Source organism: Neovison vison, chromosome 7 (assembly GCF_020171115.1).
Source record: "Neovison vison isolate M4711 chromosome 7, ASM_NN_V1, whole genome shotgun sequence".
Taxonomy (NCBI): Eukaryota; Metazoa; Chordata; class Mammalia; order Carnivora; family Mustelidae; genus Neogale; species Neogale vison.
The window spans coordinates 37,674,405-37,687,895 of NC_058097.1; the positions used below are offsets into that span (position 1 = coordinate 37,674,405).

Here is a 13,491-nt window from a genome sequence, read left to right on the forward strand (position 1 = left end):
CAAGTAGAGCCTGCCAACAGCAGGACCAGGAGATGGGCACAGCCAAATCAAATGGGCCCTGGACCCAGCTGTACCTGAAGCCCCTGGATTTTCAGTAACATGCACCAGTGGATCCTTTTCCTTAGGTCAGTCTGAGCTAAGAGTCTGTTACTGGTGGCCAAAATAATTCTGACCAAATCAATAAGGAAAGAAAAGGAGAGCCAGACTTGGGCCCTGCCCTCAAGGAGAACCCAGAATATCTCTTAAGACCAGAGGTCACAGCCCTGATACCAAGAACACAGAACCATAGGACGCTGGGTCAGTGTCTGAAGGAGGCACAGATGTTCTACTACACAGACCTTCAGACAAGGGCAAAGCAGGACTGCTCCAAAGAGGAGGTGATATCTGGCCAGGCCTTGAATCTGATGTCGACAATTGAAGATGGGCCAGAAAGAAAACAGGCGAACAGAAGAAGAGGTTAGAGTCCCAGAAGCACAGGGTTGGGGCAGGTGGGCTGGGAGACTTGAACCTTAGGGGAGGCCTTCCCTGCCTGGGTGAACAGCTGCCTGCCCTAGCCTCACCTGGTCATGGGGAGCAGACACACCCTGCAGCCACCCCGGGAAGGCAGCTTAGCCACCCGGGTGCCCTCTGGGCGACTTCATGTTTAGCTGTTGGAGGAACTGCCAGACGGCTTCTCAAAGCCGCTGAAACATTTTCTATTCCTATTGGCGGCATATGAGGCTGACTTCTCTGCAACCTGACCAGTGCTTGCTACTCTCTGACTTTCTGATGCAGACCTTCTCAGTGCTCCTCAGGGGAGGTTTTGCTCTAAGTTCGGCTGGCATTCTGCTCCCGCAGCCTCTCCCCAGCAGACTTGGCCTCCCGGATCCGGAAAAGCAAACACAGCAAAGTATTAACAACTGCTTGTTTAGATGAAGTCAACAGATATTCCTGATGCTACTATCCCTTCAGTGTTTTGATGTTTGAGGTACAAAAAATTTCTAAATGTTGCTTTTGTCTTTGTGTTACCACTCAGGACCCGAATGTCCCTTTTCACTCTAGTGAAAGGTCTCATGCCAGTCCAGTTCTGCAGGCCAAAAGCTCTGGGTCTCTGGACCCTGCCCGGACCCTTGCTCCCCACTGCAAATTCACTCTAGCCACATTGATCTTACTCCAAATAACTCTGAATCCAGCCGCTTCCCGCTGCGCCTGCCCTATGGCTCTCCCCCTGCCTGGGGCAGTCTCCAGCACCTGGCCGCCCAGGAGCCCGTGCTCCATGAGGCAGCTTGAGGAGTCGTTCCAAGGTGCGCCTCCGATGGCCTCCGTGGCTCTCAGGCTGAAGAAGGAGGGGCTCATTGTGGGCTGTGCTCCCCAGCCTGCAAGTCCCAGCACCCCAGCCGCTTCCCAGTTCCCCAGATGAGTCTCGGTCTCGGCAATCCCAGGGCCTCTTCCAAGCCCTTCCTTCCACTCCAACGCGTCCGGTCTCTGTCACTCCTTCTCATCCCTTCCCCATCGGCACTAGCATCTACTCCTCAAGGGGCACCATTCTTGACTTCCTCCCCACGTCCCCTCCCCAGTCCAGATCAGGTTCCAAAGAACAGGTCCTGATCTCAGAGCACACCTGTGCACTCTACTGTGTCCTTGCTGGTGACCTTGAGGGCTGCCCGTGACCTCTCCATGGCTGTGTCATGACTAGAAGTGAAGCTAACCCTAACCCAGAATCGGGCGTTTGGGGACGGCATGGCCTTAGTCCTCATCCTTGCCGAGACATGCTTTAACGCGTGAAAACGGAAGCGTCTGATGTTGCCAGTACTCATGATGAGCTCCTCTGTGTGGGCATTCGAATGGTGTCCCCCAAACCTGTGGACTCCACAGGGAAGGACAGTTGGGAGTCTCTGCTCCTCCCAGCCTGAGCACTGGAGAGACACACAGTGCATGTTTCTAAAGGACATTAAAGAACAGATTGGATGAACACAGGGCTGTGTGATACTAACCTGAATAGATGGAGAGGATAGGACATGTGTCTTTCTCCAGTGGCTGGTGGCCTATAAAGGGAGCCCCTTCCGAGTCTCAGAGCTGTCAGCTCATGGCCTTGGGCCTTTGGCTATTCCTGCTTTAGGAGAACCCTATGTCACATTAGCACAACCCCAACTGCTGGTTTATACATGGGTCATGGCTGAGTTAGTGGGATGGACTGTGGTGGACATGGAGACGCAGCCCCCAAGGCCCCCTGTAGGAGGTGCTAGTGCCCCGGCTGCGGGGGTGCCACCAGCACTCAGCCTCTAGCTGCCAGCCTTCCTGGACTGCCTCAGCCTTGCCAGGGCCACATGCTGCCACACAGTGGCTGATGGAGGCAGAGATAGAAAGGCCTGGTCACTCTGGCCAAAGCAGGACAGCCCTCGGGCCACATCCACTCCGGGGCCCTCTGCCCACTCCTATTGCTACACTCCCCTGTCCTTAGTCATGGCTTCTCGGCAGTCCCTCCTTGCCTCTGCACACTGCCATGTGCAATTTCCCACTATTCTAGGAGAAGCCAACAGGGTGCTCTCACAACGAAGTTGGAAAGCCCTGCCACTCGCTGTGGGCTACGTGGGAATGTGTGTTGTTGCTGGTACGGGTGGAACTACCCTCCTCTGCCACCCGGGATGAAGGATACTCAGGTGGATGCTGACTAACACCTCAAAGCTTCATGCAGTCTATGGAGAAGGGTCCTCCTGAGGTGCCCCTTGTCCTGTGTGATCCTAGGCAGTGACTTCCTCTCTCTACACTTCCACCTGGCAGGAGAATGCCAGTGACGTGTCACTATGCTTATGACCATGGAGGTGAAGGGACAGGAAAGAAAAGCCAGGCCTTCCATGGGGAGTGACACACATGGGGCTCCTCACCTGCAGAGAGCAGGGAAGCTGTGCTGTCAGCCACCATGGACCAAAGGTCACAGGTCTGCATTCTTAACAGGCCATGGGCAGCCCTCCCTCACTCTATTTGCAAACACATCTGACCTCTGTGTCTACCTCCACCTTGTCCCCACTTTGGCCAAGATGCCATCTTCCCTGGCTTGGGTGACCAGCCTCTTAGAACCTAGGATATGACTGCTTCCCCATCCACATGCCCCTCAGCAGCAGAGTGATCCATAAACAGGTAAATCAGAGGAGTTACTCTCCTGCTTCAAACCCTTCAAGGTCTTCTAATAGCACCAGAGTAAAACTCAAAACTCCCTACAAGCCTGTAATTCCCTACTGCACATCTCCCAGCTATCTTGTTATCTTGTCCTACTCTCCCTCACTCACTCTACTCCAGCCTTCTAGCAGTTCCACTAAAGCACTAGTTCATTCCCACCTCAGGGCCTTTGCACATACTGTTCCCTCTGCCTGGGCTACTTTCTTCACAGCGATTCTTGCTGGATTTTCATCATGCTTCAGAGCTCGGCTCTCTTGCCTCCTCCTGAGAAAGGTCTTCCTGAAGCCACCTTATACTTAGTCACAGGCCTCTGCTCCACTTCCTATCCCAACGCCCTGTTACTTTTCAGGAGTTCTCATAACTGGAGGTGATCATCGTGTCTTTCTCATGTGTTTTGCTTACCTATGTCCTGACTCCTTCTCCCTCCCTGAGGACAGACCTCTGCCTGTCTTGGTTCCTCTGTCGTGGTGAGGGAACACTTCCTGGCCCATGACAGGAATTCAAAAAATATTTGATGAATGAATGAATGAATGGAATGGATGGATAGATAGATGGATGGAAGCGAGCTGGCCTCAGCTGGGCCACGCAGGCCGGAGGAGCCCGTGGCCCTGGCTTGCAGAGACAGCTCTTCAGACAAAGGCAGAGATAATGCACTTCTGTTGCCTTCCATCCCATGTTTTCGCCATATGGCTTGCTGCACATTGGGCTGAATTGCAGATGCTCTAACTTGGAGCTTTCTTGCTTTTGTGTGTTAATAACATAAAGATGGAACATAGCTTACCACACATTTTGTGTTTGCTGACTATCTATATGTGTATAAAACAGACGTCGGTGTTACTAGCCAACCCACTTGTGAAGTGGAAGGAAAACAGAGCAATTAGAGAGGGAGGGAGGAGGCGGGTGCTGCCTGAGACCGTGGCCAAGTCTCCAGAATTATGTGTGCCTCCCGTGGAGGGCAGGATCTTTCCAGGAGGTCATGGCCAAGCAGGGCCGAGCACAGAGATCTTATGACCCCACGGCCCCCAGGGTAGGGTCCAGCTCCTCATGAAGCATGACACAGAGTGTGCTCCCTGCACTCCTGCCCAAGTCTTCCTCGGCCTCTGTGCTTTCCTTTCCCACCTCCACTCAGCCCCAGACACACCTGACGACTGTCACTTCCAGGACATGCGATGAAGAATAGAAATATGGGGCTTAATTAAAAAGAAAGAATTAAGCGTTCATGCCACCATAGTAGCCACATTGCAGGGCAACCAAATAGCCCTAATTGATATAGAATATTACTTTAAAGAAGATTCCAGTGAGTAGACTGAACAGAGGTGCATTGAGGTGGGGGTGAAGTAGGGGTCCTGGGGCCTGGAGAGGAGCAGTATTCCATCCCGGACATTGTTTGGAATGGCAAGGCTGTGGGAATGATGCAAACAGATGACTCTTAGTCCATTTCTCTATTTTTAAGTTCTTTACAGACAATGCATTCCCCTATCGCCTGCATCAGGGTCGAGGGCTCTCACACACCATCCCCCTGGTTATGCATGCCTCTAATTTGGAAGAAATGAAAGAAATACAAAATCGCCATTTTGCAGACCCTATTCAAATAACTGATTCAGGAAACAATATGAATGAATGAAACTATGAGATGAGAGCTGACAGGGGATGGTATTATGGACAGAGAAGGCTGTCACCACCTGACCCCACTGATCAGTCCCAGCCTCAACAAGAGTGGACGGCCAGGAACACGGGGTCTGGAGCACACAGCCTTGCACACAACATCACTGATGGACATGAGCCTAATCAGCTAGGAGAGCTGGCTTCCGCATACAGGGCTACAGGGGAGAGAGGAACGAGTCAAACGACTCCGTGGAGAAGCAAAAGGGACAAATGCAGGAAGCGACGTGATTCTGCAGGAGACTGAGCTGCCTTCTGCAGCAAATGTGGAACCGAAGAGGCTACTCCAGAGTGAAGAGCAAAGGACACAGTAGGCAGATGCGGTGTGGGGAGCCTGTTCAGAGCGTCATTCACACCAGTGGTTAAAAGACACATTGGAGACAACTGGAAAATGTGACTATAGATTGAGTATTAAATGCTACCAAGAATTGTTCATTCTGTTAGGTGTCCTACTAGCATTGTGGTTATGGAAGAATATGGCCACACTTTTAGAGATGCATACTCAGACATGTAAAAATGAAATGACAATGTTTGGAATCTGCCTTAAAAAAGAGCCACAAGGTCCATGAAACAAATTGGACAAAATCTTTAGTATTAAATCTGTAGGATAAGTATATGAGGTATACTATCATTTCTCCAGTGTATGTTTGACATGTTTATAGTTAAAAAAAAAAACAAAAACAAAAACAAATCAGGCTGCTGAGAGAAAGCAGCGAGCCCCGCCAGAGAGACCCTGATGTAGGCAGGTGGCCGGCAAGGCCTCCTCTGGGAGGAGCGGCTGCAGCCTGAGTTGGCCCCTGAGAAGGAGTGGGGAGCAGGGAGCCGGTGAACAGGTGCAAACACACCCCAGAAGCTGAGCCCACAGCGTGTCAGAGAAAGGCTGGAGCCCAGAGAGTGGAGGGTACGTGCCCAGGACCCCACGACCAGAGAGCTGCGGCAGAAGTCAAGTCGGGCAGGGCCTGGCACTCGTGCAATGTGACTATTTGCGATCAATGCGAAACTGCCAAATGGTTTCCAGAAGGGGCAGGTTTGATTGGACTCACGCAAGTCAATTATCTTTTAGGGAAAAGAGATTATTCTGGCTGTTTGGTGACAAAGGCATTCTGGTGGGGAAGAGCCTGCGACAGTGGGAAAGCAGTTCAGGACGGGATACACCTGTGCAGGCAGCAGACTGTGGCTCCCTCCAGGGCAGGACAGAAAAGGGACAAGAGACAGATTGGAAATATCTGGAGGGCAGAGAGTCTGGGCCTTGCTGATGTACGCAGTACAGAGGATGAGGAGAGGGAGAAAGCAACAAGAACCAGGTTTGTGCCTTGAGCAACTGAGTGAATGGCAGCCCAGATGGAGAGGACAGTGGGACAGGCTGGGGAACCCAGAATCCACTGTTGGGCATCTTATGCCGAGAGGTCCAAAAGTCGGGCAAATAGATATATCAAGTGGGCAGAAAGTAGAAAGAAAAGACCACTTAAGGGAGGAGGGCATGTGGACAAACCAGTCCATCACTTAAGTGGAGGTGAAGGAGGAAGAGGACCAACCAGGAGACTGCAGTGGTGTCCTCGGGAACAGGGACGGGGCCACCATGGCCAGCACTCCTGACAGGGCCAGGAAAAGAACCCTGAAGAGAGCCCAGGGGAGCTGGTGAGATGGGGGGCACTGGTGTCTTTGGCAAAGGCAGTTTCAATGACCCTTCTCTTCCCCGCCCTCTCCTCTCCCTGGGCTGGACGAGGACCTCTGCCGCCAGGTGCTTCCTCCGCCTGCATTGCTGTCGCTGCTTGGTAATGAAGGACGGGCTTCTCTTCTCTTCCACCGGATCTGAGCATCTTGAAGACAAGATGCTTGGTTCAACCTTCATACCCCTAGAACAGAATTCATCCCTGTAACCATTTAACAGACACTTAATGAGCACCAGCTGTACGCCCATACCTCGTGGGCTCAGCAGAACGGTACAATCACCAATTCTCTTATCTGACGTCTTGAAGGATGTGAAAACAGGGAACTGGGTCAAATGTCCCACGGGACACTGAGTTCACTGACCCCCGCCCCTCCTCCCCAATCTGAATCAAGCTAGGGGATTCTTTATGAGATCCAGGAAACCCTGGGAAGACAGCCATCCAGAACGGCTAGTCCATGGGCACTGAGCTGACCCAAGTACTCTGCCACGGCCAAACTCAGTTCAGCCTCACATGCACCGTTTTTTTTCGTTGTTGTTGTTTTTGTTTTCTTTTAAGATTTTATTTATTTATTTATTTGAGAGACAGTGTGTGAGCATGAGTAGGGGGAGAGGCAGAAGGAGAAGCAGACTCTGTGCTAGATAAGAACCCAACGTAGACCTCGATTCCAGGACCCTGAGATCTGAGCCCGAAGCAGAGGCTTAACTGACTGAGCCAGCCAGGCCCACCACACACACCCTCTTCATCCCCCTCTGGGCCAGGGGAGAAAGCTGACCCACAGGGAGGGGAGATGTCTTCTCTAAGACCACACTGAGCTGGAACCCAGCAGCTGAGACCCATGCCTCCCAGCGTGGCCCGGGCACCAGCCACAACTGCTCCAGCTCTGTAGGATGTGGGCCACGGGCCCTCATGGCAGGGGGGCTGTCCCTCTTCAGGCCTGCTTACACCTCTGCACCGTAGTCGGCCCCTTTCTTACTCTGACCACAGTGGGCCGCGTTTGTTTTAAATAATAGCCCACACACATCATACCGTGAGTGAGTCATTCCCTTTTCAACTTACTCTCTCACGTGTTCTGCTTCATCGAGGAGAAAGGCTCATTTTGAAGCTGAGGTGGCTGACATCTGGCTGCTGTTTCTTCGTCTCCTTTCCTAAAAATTGTGGCAAAACACACATGACATAAAAGGTACCATCTTAACTATGTTTAAGAGTTCCATTCTGTGGCATTATGTACTTTCACGCTGTTGTACCCTTTACTACTATCCATCTTCAGAAATTTTCCATCTTGCAAAACTGAAACTCTGTACCCATTCAAAACTCCCCGTTCCCCTCTCTCCTGCCCCGGCAACCACCCTTCTGCTTTCGGTCTCTACAAATCCAGCTGCCCTGGTTCTTCACAGAAGTGGAATTATACCATCATCTCTTCTTTTAAAGAGAAGGAGCTCGGGCCTCGGGGCCATGGCCTGCCTCTGTTCTATAGTTTCACACCGTTGATTGCTTGCTTTCCACTTAGAGGAGGTTTTCCTTTTCAAACAGATAAGGAAATATAATGTGTAGTGGAAGGTTGAGGGTGGAGAGGCTCTCAAACAGAGCAGGAGAGAGACGGTGGGGTGGGTGGGGGTGGGGGACGGCGCAGCCCCAGCCTTGGGCCTGGAGGCTGTGTGTTTGGAGCCCTTTGTGACCTCCCACACCAGCCACAAGGGCCTCAGCACAAGAATGCGCCCCGTTCCATGCGCCCATCCTCCTCAGCTTCCCGTCACCATCTGGGAAACACTTTCTGTGCCTCTCACCTTTGCCCCTATCCATTCACCCACTTATTTATTCAGCAAAATTTTCAGTCCAGACGCTGTGCTGGCTCTGGGGAATCTTCAGGCCTCTGGGCCTGCCTTACTTCCAGTCCACCCCCTCCTTAGGACCTTTTTCTTTTCTTCTTGTTTATGTAATGCTGACCCTCCCTCACCTGATACCCTCCCTCATCCAAGACCCCACTACTCAACTCTGAATTCCTGGGTGGTGGGGGTCCCAAGGTCAGAGAACTAATGCGGCCAGGTTGATACATAAAGGAATAAAGGCATAGGGCGAAGCTGTCCCCTTTCCCTTCGCCTTCACCTCCATCCCCCAGGTCAGCTGCCTGCTGTTGCCCTGAGCAGATGTAAGCCCAGTTTGCCAAGCCATCCTACTGCTCAGCGAGTCAGGAGCCCTCCTATGTAGAGGAATTCAACTTCTTTGCTAATATCCTACAGTCCATGGGTTTGTGACCTCTGTTCACTCACATTTGGACTGAGTCCTGCTCACTTAATGACTCCTGGCCCCCAGAGGGTGTAAAGTGTTCTTGGGAGCTCTTGGAGGCCAGGGTCAAGGCAGTGCACCCCAGGCCCACTGACACTTGGTGGGGGGCAGGCCCCAGGGGATCCTGAGGCTGCCAGGCTGATTAAGAAGTGGATTCTTATGTGGTTGACGTAAGCTAGTGGTTGAGGGATGTTGCCTGGGAAGTCAGGATTCCTGGGGAATTGAGACAGAGAGCCAGGCCTGGCACTCCCAGGGCCATGAGCCCGCCAGCCATGCCAGTATGGACTTACGATATTACAGAGCAGTCCTGGTGGGTCCAGGCGAGCACTGAGAGGCTCTCTGGTGGCCACAAATGGACATAGAGGGACAGTCCATCACCCTTTCATGCACACTTTAACACCCAAGACTCTCCTGGTTGCCAAGGATGGGGGACCCAACCTCAACAGGCTAAGTGAGTACATGAAAATTGTTGGCTCCAGCATCTGTAAAGTTCCTAGTGGCCTGGTCTTGGGCTGGACTGGACCCAGGAGCTCGATGAACCAGAAGGCTGCCTCCCCTTACCTCTGGCTCTGATTCCCTCTACTCCCAAGACACCCCCTTCTAAGAAAGGTCACCCTGAGTGGCAAGAGGGCTTCCTGGTTCCAGACCCACTTCCGGGCAGTTTAGCAACTCCAGGAGATTTTTAGTGGTCCAGCTTAGGTCATGTGCCCACCCCTGAACCAATCACACGGTCAGGACTGTGGTTCTCTGATTGGCCAAACCTCCCTCCCCATCAAAGAGTGGAGCACAGTGCTTGGAAGAAAAAATCCCACAAGGGAGAAGCGGAGATGGGGAGGTTTGAGTGAAATCTGGGAATATGGTGGTCTGACCGAGAACAAAGAACGCTTGTGTCTTAGCCCATGTTGAAGGGGGGCAGGGGCTTGTTGTTGCTTAACTGACCCCCACACCCCCAACCTGATCAGACACTCCCGGTCCCCAAAGTATCTTCTAATTAGTTTCTGTCCTTGGGAACCCTGAGCTTAGCACAGAATACATAAATGTCAGCTGCCACCATGGCTTTATCATGTACTAAGTTTAAAGGTCAATTTTCCTTTTCATTGGGACTTCTAAACTGATTACAACCTCTATCTGAAGAAGTGTGACTGCACTTGATCCCCAGAGTAAAAGAGGGTTATGGGACCACTCACTGGTTTGCCACTCTCCCCGCTGGAGTCCCTAACAGCGTGAGCTTGCTCTGAACCACGAACCCTATGCTTGGGGAGCATGTGCTGGGGCCCTGGACTTGGGCTGACCTGGCAAGCCTGTGCAGACAGATTTCTACGCCTGAGAGAGGGCAGGAGCCAAGCCCCCGGGGCCTTCCCACACTCAGGTTCCCTGGCACTGGGTCCTGCTCATCCTGCCTGGCCCCTACCTCGCAGCTCACACTGGTGCAGCCAGTTTGACCCCCGTTTTTCTGGGGTTCCTATGTGTAGCTGAGATGTGTGTTCCGAGATGCCCCTCCACACCTCCTCTAGCTCAGCCAAGTAGCCACATGTGCCCAGCTCTGCCTGATAGCAAGGCCTGGGCCAGCTCCACTTCTGGTCACAGCCCACACTTTCCCTGATCAACACGTTCCAGCACTCCTTAACTTCCTACAGGAGCCTTTAAGGAACTGCTGAACGTTCTGCACCAGGGGCCCAAGTGCAAACGATGAGCCAACACTGTCAGCAGGCAGTTTCCCGGGGCCACTGAAGGCTATCTGGGGGCCTCAGGTTAAGGAATCTTATCTCAGAAGGACTTCGCAGAAGGACTTACTTCTTCTTAATCCTTCCATCCTGGCTGCTGTTCTTACCATGTACGAAGCTACACAAATGCCCCCAAATTACTTTATGAATCATAATGACTGTGAACACATGCTGAACACTTACTATGTACTGGATACTCCTGCAAATGCATTATGGGTATTACTACATTTGTGCCTCACACCAACCCTGGAGGTTAGGATAAGTAGAATCACCCCCATTTTACAGATGAGGAAATTGAGGTACAAACAAGTCAAGGAACTTTCCCAAAGTCTCATTGCGAAAGCAAGGTGCTACCCTCCCTACCCAGCAGCTGGTTTCCTAGTTCCATCTACGGTCTTCCTCAAGGCTGAGCCAATGTTTGACACTCTGACCCTGATGCAGGCTGGCATAAAATGAAATGAAACCAAACAGCCAAAGGGGAGCTACCCCAGACAAGTGGCCATCAGTACCTTCCAGAGACTCCAAGCTTTGTGGCAGGCTGTTTCTACTGACGTATCCTTTCTATCATCTCTGCCAAACCCATTCATCCTTCTGGCCTAGCTGATGCTTCCTCCATGCAGCCTTCCCGGCATCCAAGTATAGGTTGGATGCCCTCTCCTGCCACCACTCCATGTGATTCTAGACCCTAGAAGTTTCCCATCCCAGCCCTACCACTCTGTATCACAACTGCCCATTTAGCTGCTTCCCTTCCAAACTGGAAATTTCTAAGTGGGCAGGGATTATTAAAGTCTGACTTTGTTTTAAATGATTTTTTTTTGAAAAATAATTCTTATTTTTTAAAATATATGTTCAGTAAAGTGCATACATCATAACTGGGAAATTTTATGTACACAACTGTGTACTCAGATCAAGATATAAAACATAGGTAGTGCCTAGAAGTTCCCTTGGTGCCCTCCTAGTTTTTAACCCCACTCAAGAAGTCTTCTGACCAGTCACTATAGTTCTGCATTTTCTGAAACTTCAAATAAATGGAATCACACAGTAATACTTTTCTGTCTGACTTCTTGTGCTCCCCATGATTCCTCTTGCTGCAGGTTTCAATAGTCTGGCCTTTGTACTGCTGTGCAGTATTCTACTGAATGAACATACCCAATTTCTGTATCCCCTGACTGTTGATGAACGTGTCACCTAGGATACAGAACACCTGGAACTATCACTCTTTGCTGGTTGCAGTTTAAGTTGCTACCACCACTAAGGAAAACTTTGTCTTGTCTACCATCGATAACAATGATATATTTGATATCTATATATTGACATATATATATCATCTATCCTTGTCATATACATCTCATTGATTGAGTGCTTAGTATGTGCCAAGCACTGTACTAAGTCTGCATTACCTCACTTAATCCTCCCAATCAAGCTAAAAAGTAGATAGTTGCCATCTTTGAAATAAGACCATCATAGTATCAACATGATAGGATTATCGTGAAGTTGAACTAACACTCTGAAGGACTTAGCCCAAAGCTGCCATTTTGTAAATGCTGTTTATGGTACCTCTTATTGTTATTACCAAAGGACACAGGGCTGGGAGTTCAGGAGCCTGGGATCCATGCCTCCCTGACAACCTGAGTGAGTCATCTCAGCAGCCTTGACCTCAGAGACCCTGGAAGGTCACCTCTGCTAGCAAGGACCTCTGGGGAGGATAGAAGGCATACTGATCAGTAAGCCCCAGGCTCTCACTTCAAGAAATGAGAGGGAACAAGACTGAGACTGTGCATCAGGAAAGGTCTTGGGAGTTTTGGAAGCCCTCTACTACATGCTTCTTGTACAAGTTTAGTAGAGAAGGCACTTTCAAGTGACAATTGCTCCATATCTGTCTCATAAGCCTGTCAGGACCACAAGGGCTTGGTTGGCGTATGTTTTTCTGGAATTCACCCACAAATAGGAACAAGTGTCTCCCTTCACCCAGGCACTATGCCAAAAGCTGGGGGGATACAGCAGTGACCAAGACAGACGAGGTAGGGAAGGGACACTGAAAAAGGAAATGAAAAGCAAGAGTCTTCTGGTGGCAAGTTCTGTGAAGAAAACACAGCAGGACAAATGAAGTGGAGAGAAAGTCCTAGTTAGTGGAGTGCTCCAGATTAAGTGGTCACTGAAGACCTTGAAGTTCTAGGGAAGGAAGAACAGCCCAATGGGGGTCCTCGCAGGGCACAAGCTCCAAGGACCTGAGGTGAGAAAGGGCAGATGGTGGTGAGAAGCTGAGCGTGAAGGGGGTTGAAGGGAGGTCTGTGATGATACGAAGGCCAGTTCCAGTGGAACCCCAGACACCAGGACAGAGAGTGCGAATTTGACCCTGAGCCCCACAAGAATTACTCTGAAGGCTTTTGGTTAGAGGGAGCTGCCTGGAATCCCAAGGTCCAAATCAGCTTCTTCTAAGGCTCCCGGAAGAGTCTGTGGGGGAGGGGCAGAGAGGGAAGGTGCTGGGCTGTTCATTGAATGAATGAATACACCCTTGGAAGGATGGGCAGACGCACGTCCAGGAGCAACCACCATGCCACCGGCGTCTCAGACCGGCTGGGGCTGCCAGTGGCACCGGTTGTAGGCCAGCGAGGAGGCGCTGTGACCTTGGGCACATCTCCGCCCCAACTCACCCAGCCCGGAACCCTGCGTCTCAGGGGCGGGGTGGACGTGCAAGGAGGGACAGGGCGCGCGCGCGACAGACCGACAGACGGCGGGTCCTACCGCTTGCTCCTGCGCGACCCTGCCAGACCCCCGCCCAAGCCCGAACTCTCGCTGTCTGCGGTGTTTACATTCCACCCGCGCCGGCCACGCGGCCTTCTGGCTCCTGGGCGCCGCTCGACTCCGCCCACAGAGCCCCTCGGCCCGCCCCTCCGCGGCGCTCGCGCCAGACCTCCCCCGCGTTCTGCCAGCCCGGCGCGGCCCCGCCCTCCACCGCGCGCGCCAGCCGGCCTCCCGCGTCCGGCTCCGCG

At 51.8% G+C, this 13,491-nt stretch overlaps 1 long non-coding RNA gene across 1 annotated transcript; it reads right to left on the reverse strand.

The window, feature by feature from the left end:
* Positions 1-4,594: 4,594 nt before the first annotated feature.
* On the reverse strand, positions 4,595-13,351 carry LOC122913808. Its single transcript, XR_006385748.1, has 3 exons — positions 13,244-13,351; positions 7,548-7,636; positions 4,595-6,674 (listed from the first exon to the last, which is right to left on the reverse strand). It is a non-coding gene; the product is annotated as an uncharacterized LOC122913808 (long non-coding RNA).
* Positions 13,352-13,491: the final 140 nt, after the last annotated feature.